Source organism: Punica granatum, chromosome 5 (genome assembly GCF_007655135.1).
Source record: "Punica granatum isolate Tunisia-2019 chromosome 5, ASM765513v2, whole genome shotgun sequence".
Taxonomy (NCBI): domain Eukaryota; kingdom Viridiplantae; phylum Streptophyta; class Magnoliopsida; order Myrtales; family Lythraceae; genus Punica; species Punica granatum.
The window spans coordinates 1,745,331-1,755,487 of record NC_045131.1 but is presented as its reverse complement, the minus strand read 5'-3'; positions in this window follow the sequence as shown (position 1 = coordinate 1,755,487).

Below are 10,157 nucleotides of genomic sequence, written 5' to 3'. Positions count from 1 at the left end.
CTTTTCGCACATATATACACTTATATGTGTGTATGGACGTGCATATGATATGATTTATAAAGAGGAAAAGGAGGGACGAGGAATTAAAATAAAGAAGGGACCGGGGGTTTTTCTCTCTTTGTTAGGTGGGATTTTCATGGGAAATGAGATGCTTTCCAACATACATATAAATTATTAAGTGGTTTATATTTATAGATGCCCAATTGGCATCTAATTCACATGCATACAAAATCTGGCCTTATTGCAATTTTAGGACCAGAATTTTTTGGCCACCCTTTATTCTCTCAAGGGACTCGTGATCCAACCAATTCATTGGAGGCTGATTAAAACCATTTTTATTATAAATATAAATTGGCATGCAGATACGATGCTAAGGACAAGTTAAGGTGGCGTTTCATAAGGAGAAATTTCAATAGATTCTCGACAATGTAATATTAAATTGCATGAGCCCACAAGATTGCTATATTTGATTACATCACATTACCATTAATATTGATTGTTATGATAATACACATTACCACCAAAGTGATATTATAAATAAGCCACCATGAGGGTTCTCTATGTAGAATACCACTTTGGTAACTGGATACAAACGCTTTTGTTTGTTTCAAGCCAAAAAAAACACGCTTTTGTTTGACCGCCTTGGTAATTTCAGTTGATGATAATCTAAAGTGGTAATAAATAATAATCCATATTGCCAATAATTCTTTTTAGTAATGTATCAAACGCCACCAAAGAGAAATCACGTGACTGAGATGTATTTTTTTTTAATGAATAAAAGGGTAAGAGGGAGAGACCAATGTAGCAATCCCCTCTGAAGACTAAAAGAGCTCCACAGCAGCCATGAAATTTTCCATTCCCTTGAATGGGTAAATAGTTCGGTGAGACATCAGCCCACCTAAGTCATTATGATCCTACCAAAGCACACAGTGAACCAGAACAATTCCCATATAATTGAGAACAAGAGTCTACTAAGGCAAGCACTTTCGTGTTTAAGTCGAGTTTCGAAACTTTGAACTATCTTTCGGAAGAAAAAGCCCGTTCCACTGGGTTACCACCTTGATCGTTATTCTGGTATGTATATCAACATACTCCACAATCATCCATTCATCCATAGGCACGCATAATTGACACAATATGACAAAATCACGAACTTATAAATACTGTGTCTGTATGTATATATATATGTGTGTATGTGTGGATCTTCTCTATTATGGCAATTATCTCATTATATATATTTTTTCAATAGACACGACCTGATATTCAAAAATCTTATGAGGTTTGACTAATTCGATTTAAGTCCAATTGACTTATTAAGTGAGAAATTTTTCCTAATCGTGTATTTTTTCTATTGACAAGAATCAAATCGGAGACCTTATTTAAAAGAACATATGTGAAACCACTGAAATAAAAAAAACGTTGGTACCTAATTAAATACATACTAGATGAATGGGCTCCCACATATGTGTGGGTTAAAAGGGTTGTGATAATTAACAAAATTATTGTTATAACTTCTTTCATGGCCTTGATATAAATGACTTTGTCTATATCTATAGCATATGATAGATGCAATCTCTCATCCGGAGATGTTGAGCGATCTTAATACTCAAGCATCTATAAAAACAACTACATATATCAATTCTTTATAAGTTAGAAACATCCTTCGATGAATATATATTTTACTTCATTTATCCAACAAAAAAATATTCTAATAATAATAGACAACATATCGGCTTCTCGACTGAGGTAGTAGCACGGTATTCCTCCAACTATCACACGCTTATTAGTGATGACTTGAAAAATCTCACAATTAGACATACTTTTTCTACATGGAAGAATCTGGCGCGTCGCTTGGTTTTTTATTATTTAATATATATATATATATATGTTTGATAATGAGTCTATCTAGCTAACAAGTGCTCATGGAGACTTGTTAAGGTTCATTTTGAACATGAATTATTGCTGTGAATAAATTCTGTCCGATAATTTTTTTTTTAACAATTTGTCAATTTTTGTAGGTCAAACAATCCAATACCTCGATGGAATCAATGCTGATAAATATAAGATATGAGAACTCACTAAAATAGAAGTTGATTTGCACAACTTAGATCATATCACATTTTGATCAAATCATTGAATTTCGTATGCTCTCTCTTTGGATGTCCCTTTTATCAACTCATCCTCTCAGTCTTTGTTCCTCAAACGTGGAGAAAATTGTATGGACTGAGTGGATCGACACTAATTAATATTTTAATATATGTCTTGACGCCCGGTAACTTTATCCTAAACAGTAAACATTACTATGTATGTATATCATAAAATTCAGGATTAATCACGTAAAAAAGCACGATATTTGTTCGAATTTTTAATTTTAACATGATTTTTTGAAAATAATATATAAAGACATGACTTTTTATTTTAGTCTTAGATTCGATACGACCTTTACTTGAATTCTCAATTCTAGCATGACTTTTCGAAAATAGTACATAAATGCACAACGTTTAGTTTTAATCTCAAATTTAGCACGACATTTCGTTTTAATATCAAATTTGTACGCCGTTAAATTAAATAAAATTACGTGGATCCACGTGACAAGCTACATTTGAGACTTAAACGAAATATCGTGTTAAATTTGAGACTAAAATGAAAAGTTGTGATTTTATGTTCTACTTCCAAAAGTCGTGATAGAATTGAGAATTAAAGTAAAAATTGTTCTACATTTGAGATTAAAGCAAAATATTATACCTTTCTATGCTATTTTAAAAAAATCGTATTAGAATTAAAACTTTGCACAAAGACCGTATATTTTTACGTGATTAACCTACGAATGGAAACACTTTCAATTTCACAACTAATAAGTCAGATGGCAAACTAAATATGAAAGATTCCTTTATGAAAAAAATTTATTATAAGGAAGTTGACTTGCGCAATTTAGATGATCACATCTTGATGTAATCATTACTCATGGTATGCTCGCTCTTTAAATGGCCTTTTCTGCCCTTCCCTTGAGTCCTGACAAAACATTTTCCATGCAATTGAGTCAACTGTCGAGTGTAAAATTTTTATTGAATCTATTTATAAGTAGATGATCTATTTCTAATCTAAAAATCGAGCTAATCAATAGAATGATGAATTCAATAATTTTATATAATCAAAAATTCTTTTTCAATTTTATGATGTGGAATTCAACTTTAGACTCATTTGTTTCATGTAAACTGTTTTTTAAAAGAAAACCATTTACATGAAAAATAATTTCATATTCGGAGAATGAAATCATTCTCATGTACTTGGAGAGAAGCGTCATGTGGGTTTAATGAGAGAGAGAGTTGTACGGCCAAAAAAATGAATTCCAAATATTTTATATTAATTCATTTTTTTGCTTTTACTTTAGTTTATATAAGTTGTTGTTGTTGTTATTTATTATTATTATTATTTTGTAGAACCCAAAACGCTTTTCTATTGATCAAAAGATCTTCTGTTATCAAATATAGAAAATGTAAGAAATTCACTCCTTGTAAAATACTTTGCTCGAAATAATGAGCCTAATACTAAACTCGCAACACTGAAACATAATTTTCTGAACTCCTCTGAATCTTCATTCTTCATTCCTCAAACGTGTAGAAAATTTTATGGACAAGGAAACCGACACCAATTGTTTTTTTCTTTTTAATTCTCCAACCGCCCATTTTCTAAGTGGTACTGTCTCGATAAATAAGTAAATCCTTCGTATCCTATAAACTATAATTTTTTTAAACACATTTTCAATTGCTCAACGGAAAAGTAAATTAATTAATATCAATAATCAATTAGTAACATATATAACTCGTGCGTCGGGTTATAAACAGTACAATTAATGATACATGTGTTCTTCAAGTGATTCAACCTGTAGTTCTTTAAAGGTGATTAGTTATGTTGTTGGGGAAGACGTCGAATTCGCGAAATTTAGACCGAGAAGAAAGAAGAAATAACACTGGCATATATGTGGTAAAACTCTCAAAGTGAGGGAAATATTCACGGACAAAATAGAGAGATTCTACTGGATCAATAAATCAAAGATTACATACTCAAGATTATACTCGTGTTTTTCAGCCTTCGTTACAAGACGCAACCGAGAATAGCCTCACAATCCTCTCAATTTTCACCACCTCTCACTCTATGAACCCTAAAAACTCCAAAAGAGTAAACTCGAGAATTTCCAAGAAAATTGCCGTGATTGTCACACAACGTGTTGTCTTGATACAAGACCCGATCCTCTTAAATAGATACGATACATTCCTAATATCTCAAAGATATCATAATATAATCCTAAAATATTTCCCTTTTTGAAGTATTCTAAAAATAATCTAGAATTATCTCTAACATCCCTAAAGATAATTTTTTTTATTTAAATATCTAAGAAATACAACGAAATTCCTACAAAATAGGAAATATAATCTTAAGATAATATGAGATCTCGTCCCTTCCTTTTTCGTTCGATCTCTTTACCGCTCCGGTCTTCGGGTCTTTGAGTTCTCTACTGAATATGAGACATACTCAACAAATCTCCACTTTGGCTCGTATTCCACCAAGTCCATATTGATCTAGACTCAACCTACTCTGTCACAGGCCTTCATGGGCTCCACCTCAACCTGTGTGATTGCTCAAGTCTAAGCGACTCTTGGACTTCTTCGATGTGTCGGACTTTTTTAGCTTCACTATGGTACACCCTCCGAAGCTGACCTTTCGACAAATCATATCCCGACTTCAGCATCGCATGAGACGACCAACTCTGCCAGCCCACAACGTTCCTGCCATCTCAATTGCTCACTATGCCTGTCTTCCGCTTGTAAGCTATTACTATGCATGTCTCCCGCTTGTAAGCTATTACACCGTAGAGATTTCAGCCTCCATTCAGATCTACCCTGAATAATCTCCACGCTAGGCTGAGCTATTGGAGCTTTTGACCCAAGCTTCAACATCTTTCGGGGCTTCTCCACCTGTCCTTGGCATGTGCCCTCAATCTGCTTGACCAAAGTAGAAACATCAAAAGCTACATTACTAATAAGGAATTTCGACGCCTTATTGTGTAAGTTGTGCTTTTCCACCTTATCAGTCCTAAGCAAGTCACCGACATCCTTAAGTTACTTTTCTTCAAGAGTTGAACACTCGAATGCTATTGTTGAAGCCCTTCCTTGCAGAACATACATGCCCTTTTGCAACAGTCCCTTCATCACCAAGAGCATCTTTCGAGATGCTTGCGACTCTACCTTGGCACATGTACTTATATCCAAGCTTGTCAAAAGCACCCAACGAGATCATATATTTTTTTCTCGGGACATGCCTAACACCAGCCAATAACATCTCACTACCAGTATGCTGCTTGATTCGCACTTCTCCCACCCCGGTAATATCACATGTGTCACCATTAACCATAAGGACTTTCCCATCTTCTATGGACAAATAAGTAGAAAATAATCCTCTATCATAACAAACATGAAAAATACATTCCGAATCAAGAATCCACGTGATACATGACGTGCCAAATATAGTGAGAATCTTGGCACATGCATTTTCGTCACTTGTTGCTGTAAGAATATCTCCTCCTCGGCAGATTTCCTCCACTACTACAACATCCCCCGAGAGCTTGCCTTTGTTGCCTCTTCGCTTTGGACAGTCCCTCTTGAGATGGCCTTCCTCGTTGTAATTCCAGCAAATCGATTTTCTACCCTTTGACTTGCTCTTGCCGCGAGACTCATTCTTACTCAATCTACCCCCTACTACTAGGCCTTTATCGTTGCTTCCATGGTGCACCATCACCTTCTTCTGTAACTCCTTGGAGTTCAACGATGCCTTGATATCTTCTAAGGTGATGCTTATTTTACCATATAGCATGGTATCCACGAAACTCTCGTATGCTTCTGGAAGAGAACACAACATCAACAAAGCCTTATCATCGTCTTCAATCTTGACCTTCGCGTTTGGGAGATCCATCACGATCTGATTAAAGAGGTCTACGTGATCACTTACGGAGGTCCTCGGACTCATCTTCAACTGGTATAATTGCTGCTTCAAGTACAACCTGCTCATCAAGGACTTCTGCTAATATAGCGATTCTAGCTTCTCCCACACTTTCGGTGTCGAATCCTGATCGCATACCTCCTGTAGAACTTTATTCGATAGGCTCAATTGAATGGCGCTTAGAGCCTTCGAAATCATCGTCTTCCTTTCCCCGGTGATAGGTTCGCGGGCAATTTCTTCTCTCCTTCCGATGTTCCCTCAAGGCCGTGCTACATTAGTAAAGTCTTTATCTTGATCTTCCATAGCCCGAAGTTGTTCGATCCTTTAAACTTCTCCACCTCGAAATTTGCCTCTAACATCTTCACCTGCTCCAAGACCGTAACTCTGATATCAATTTGTTGTAGAAGATGTCGAAGTCGGGAAATTTAGACTAAGAAGAAAGAAGAAATAACACTGGGATATACGCGATAAAATCCTCAAAGTGGGGGAAACATCCACAGACAAAACATGGAGATTCCACTAGATCAACAAGTCGAAGATTACACGCTCGATATCACGCTCGTGTTTTCCAGCCCCATTACAAGACCCAGCCGAGAATAGCCTCACAATCCTCTCAATTCTCACAAACCTCTCACTCCATGAACCCTAGGGACTCCAAGAGAGTAAACCCGAGAATTTTCAAAAAGATTACTCGTGATTCTCACATAACGCGTTCTCTTGATACAAAGATATTATCAAGAGATAATATTTCACCTTTTGAAATACTCTAAAGATATTATAGAATTATCTCTAATATCCCTAAAGATAAATTCTCTTTTTAAAAATCTAAGAAATACAACGAAATCCCTAGGAAATAGGAAATATAATCTTTGAATAATTTGAGATCTCGCGTCTTCCTTTTTCGTCCGATCTTATTACCGCTTTGGACTTCGGGTCTTCGGGTCTTGGGGTTCTCCACGAGATACGAGACATACTCAACATAGGTATTAAACATCAATGCTTCATTCAACTCTGTTACAACTCCACTCCGGTCAATTTTATTATTATTTTGTCTTTTCTCCTATCTAATGATAAATTATCACACATATTTTTTAATTATTATTACAGTTAATTTTTTATTAATAAATTTCTCACTTCACTTTATTCTTCAATTAATTCAACAACAAAATCATTACTTTTTTTTATCTTTTCTCCTATTTAATCATAAATACTCACACATATTTTTTTCCTAACTATCATCACAATTCCACTTAAATATATAAATTAATATTTGGAATGAAACTTCACTTCATTATCAAACGCCACCCAAGAAATTACTACAAGAGATCAGTACATGCTCTTCATGCGAGAGATCGGAGTAGCTAAGTTTGACGAGAATCAATTAGCGAAAAAAACTTTGTCGAGAGTCAATATAAAATTGTTTATAAATCATGAAATATCTTTGGTGCAAAAAGTAATATAATATCTCCTTATATGAATCAACATAAATATATAAATGCTAAAGAGTGCAATCAGGGAGCGCCACGATAATATTTTTATAAGAACCCCAGCTCCCCCCTTTATAGATTTTTTGCGCAACCAATTACTTAATGTAGTTTATTTGTATCAATTAATGCAAAGCGCATATTATAAAAGAAAATCCATAAGTGGTCATTTTTTTATATTACAAAACTACCCTGTATATATTGTCCCGAATAAACTTCACAAATTTCCAAAAAAAATAAAATGTTTTCTCAATTCATGAATAGGCATTCAAATATTTTTTTTTAAAAATAGAAAATGTTCTCGAGAAATAATCAATTAAATTGATTGTAAACAGTTAATTATAATATAGAGAAAGTGAAGTGCAAATGAGGGATTTTCATTTTACTAATCTTGAACTTCCAAAGTTCTCTCTTTTTTTTTTAAATATTTTTGTATCGTTGGGAATTGGTGGTGTATGTCTTATAGGTAATTTGTCATCAGTTTTGCAATACAAAATGTATTTCTTTATAATATAAGGCAATTTTGTTATTGTGTGGATTGCGCTAAATATTATTTTACACAATAACGTTCTTAGAATAATAGGCTCAATAGGTATCAAGTATGACTTGATTATAAGATCTTATAATTACTGAACATTATTCCTAAATGACCATGGTCGGAGTATTATCGTTAATTAGGACGAACGATAATGCGGTTAGACTAATGCGGGTATTGATTGATGACTAAGTTTCACATGTCATGGATGTGGAGATATCAAGTCACACCACATGTATACATAAGGAGTAATATGTATTGGACTGGGTCGCCATGAGACTGCTACATGAGTTGTTACATGACTGTCATTAGCATATCTCATAATATGACTGTGATGTAATGTTCATTTGACTTGAGGTCACCATGGTTATGTAATGCCGTATACTTTAATGCTATCAAACACCACCGTAATATGCTGGTTATTAAGACAGTTATTGGGTATATGCCACAAAGCATGGAGATGAATGTGAGTGACCAAGATAGGATTTGTCCCTCTTACGTAATAGGAGCGATATCTCACGGCCGCTTGTTGGGTAAAATCTAAAAATGTATGCATATCCAAATGAGTTGATATAGGGATATCGAGTTCATTTGCTCTAATAAACTTACCCAGTAAACCAAGAAAGAGATATTAGGCCATACAAGAATGATAGCGACCATGTCTTGGGCTCAATAGAGATATAGAGGACAAATGAATTATATTGCATGGTAACATCGGTCACAGGTTCGTTGAGCAGTTGACTTTCCGATTACTTGAGTAACAGTAATGAATTGCCAGATGTCGCTCACTGTTTCTAATATTGAAATAGAGATTTTGATATTACTATCAATGTAATCGTGAATATACATGGTCACACACGACGACCAAATCGATGTGATATTTTGAAATCGTTTAATAGAGATTAGATGAGTTGAGATGTAATCGATTAATCGACTATTTAATGAGATTAAATTTATCGATTAATTGAACCCGACTTAGTAAATTTAATTGGACCCGGTTTATACACGAAATAGAGACATACCGAGTCTCAAATTGGGAGCTATGTGGCACATCGATGCTAACCCGCATAAGGCCAACATACATGGCCACATGCATGGTGATTTGATTGCCACCAAGCATGATTGTAGAGGATGCAGCCAAGTCGCAATGTGGAAGGCTATTGAAGCCATCCCGCCCCGGCCCTTAAACAAATGGTTAGGCCCCCCAATATATATATATATATGTATAAAAGCACAAGTGTGGTGCTTCAGATATATGTGGCATGGAAGGGGTGTGTGGATATATATATATATATATATGTGTGTGCGTGTTTGTGTATATATATGTGTATATGTCTATGACAGTTCGAATCGATTGGAAGAGGTCAATTAGTCTAATAAGGATCAGAGGTGCACCGGTATTTCCTTTAAACGTTGGCCAATAGCACCGCCTATAACAAAGATTCGTCGACGTAGTTGGTGTGGATACTTGTAAATGCGTCACGTTTGGGGTGCTTGATCAACGATTTGAAAATTTTTAAGTACACTTTATTTACTCTTATTTTTCTAGTAGGTCGTGAAATCTAATTTCATGGGTAAAAAATTTTGAATTTCTCCTTATTCTACATTTATGTAAACCCCATGAAACTAACATCTATTAATGAAATTATTATAAGTTATTATTATATTAAAAGTTGCGAATAATTATTACAGGTTTTTTGAAAAAATACAATATATATTCAAAAAAAATTGTGCAATTTCTTGAAAACTTCTTATATATTATATTTAATTGATTTTTTTTTACATCTTGTACAGCACTCGATTTATACCCAGTATATATTAGCTATCGCCAAGGAATGAATTTTCTAAAAAGGTGCCTCTTTATTATTAATATGAATATTGCTATATCATCTTAATAATCAACCTAAAAATGCTCACACTTCAGAATATCACTTACAATAGCATGAGTTATAATTTACATAATATTCAAGATTATTCAATAGATGTGAGCGAGATTTTAAATTATGAGAATATTTAGGCACATCGTTTAATAGGATTTAATATGTTTGTATTATTATTTATAAAGGGAAAAGACAATTAAATTATACGAAGAGAAAAGTGAAAAGGGAAGAAGAAAAGGGAACTGTCTTGTGGGACAACAA